Here is a 1,683-nt window from a genome sequence, read left to right as displayed (position 1 = left end):
AATATATTAAATTAATTAGACTTTTTTGAATTATTTATTAATATAACAATATTAAAAAATTGTAGATAACAATTTATTTCGTTACTATTTTAAAGAGAACTTTAAAAAATATGTATTTATTTGAACAACAGAAAATAGGAAAAGTTACTATTTTTACAAACAAAATATATCTCGAAAATAATGTTTCATATTTATTTAATAAATATTTTACTCTAAGAATATTTAATTTGAATGCAACTTAATAAAAAGAAGTAAAAAAAATTAAATGTTTTTTACATCATAACAATGAAAAATGAAAATCACTAATAATAATTTGAGATAGGTTTTTATTTTAATTTTAATTAAGTCATCAAAATGATGTGGCATCCACATCACCTCATTAAAGCCACACAATCAAAAAAGTCAAAAGGTTAACCGGTTTAAAATGTAACATGTTACTCATTGCTATTATAGGTAGATTTTTTAAAGTACAATGCCTTAATAAAAAATAATTTGAAAGTACATTGCTGTAATAAAGAAAAACAAAAGTAGAATGCTATAATAAGAAATTTTATGAAAGTAGGTTGCTATTTCATGCATTTAACCCTATAATTTATTACATTTTTTGTCTTTATGATTTAATATTTATTGCTTTTTTTCATCTTTATGGTTTACAATTAATTTATATTTTAGTCATATATACTTAAAAATAGTGTTTTGACCTCAAGGATGAAAATAGAAATAGATTGCAAACCACAGGGGTGAAAACCAAAACTTTAAAACCACAAGAACAAAATCCGTAACTTTTTACAAACCATAGGGCGAAAAACACAATTTACTCTTAGAAGAAAGATATAGAGTCAAATCGATTATAGTCGCCTCCCGTCCAGTTCGGTCAAGTTCATATTCAAATATAACATTACCTCTCTTATAATAAACCATAGATTCAAAGTATCATATACCAACAAGAAAATAAATGAATAAAGTCATCAACAAAAATCAAAACTATTGAAATAAAATAATAATTTCTGAAAGTATGTTCAACAAAATCATCGAAGAAAATTATCTCCATATTCGGATAGTGAAGAAATTTCCAAAATTAAATTTTGGAAGAGAGAGAATATAAATTATTATTTTTATCTGATGAATGGTTAAGTACATGAAATAATAACATACTTTCATAAAAGAAATCTATTATAGTATTGTATTTTTATTTTTTTATATTATTATAAATGTTTAATCTTATGAAATTTTTTCATGAAATTGTTAATCTTGTAAAATTGTTTCATATAATATTTTTTTTTGATGAAGTTGTTTCATATATGGTTATGAAATTTTAATGAAACTGATTTCATGTATTTCTCTAAAATTAAAATAATGAAGATGATAATATCCATGATTAACACCCTCTACAATAAAAATGATTAATCAACATCTCATAGTTACAAAAAAATGAACAAAATGAAAAATTATGATTGGTTGAATGAGGTTTGTACGGTTTGTACAAATAATATGGTTTGTAAAGTAAATCTCATCTCTCTCTCTCGAGGAGCGATCAAATGAAAACCACCCTCATTTGTAAAAACCATACAAACTATCCTCATACGTCGATTTCATTGTTTAATCTTATGAAATTTTTTCATGAAATTGTTTAATCTTGTGAAATTGTTTCATATAATACTTTTTTTGATGAATTTGTTTCAT

The sequence above is a fragment of the Cynara cardunculus genome, assembly GCF_001531365.2.
Source record: "Cynara cardunculus var. scolymus isolate 2C chromosome LG 13, CcrdV1, whole genome shotgun sequence".
Lineage (NCBI taxonomy): Eukaryota > Viridiplantae > Streptophyta > Magnoliopsida > Asterales > Asteraceae > Cynara > Cynara cardunculus.
The sequence above is the reverse complement of the archived record's forward strand: the minus strand, read 5'-3'. Positions refer to the sequence as shown.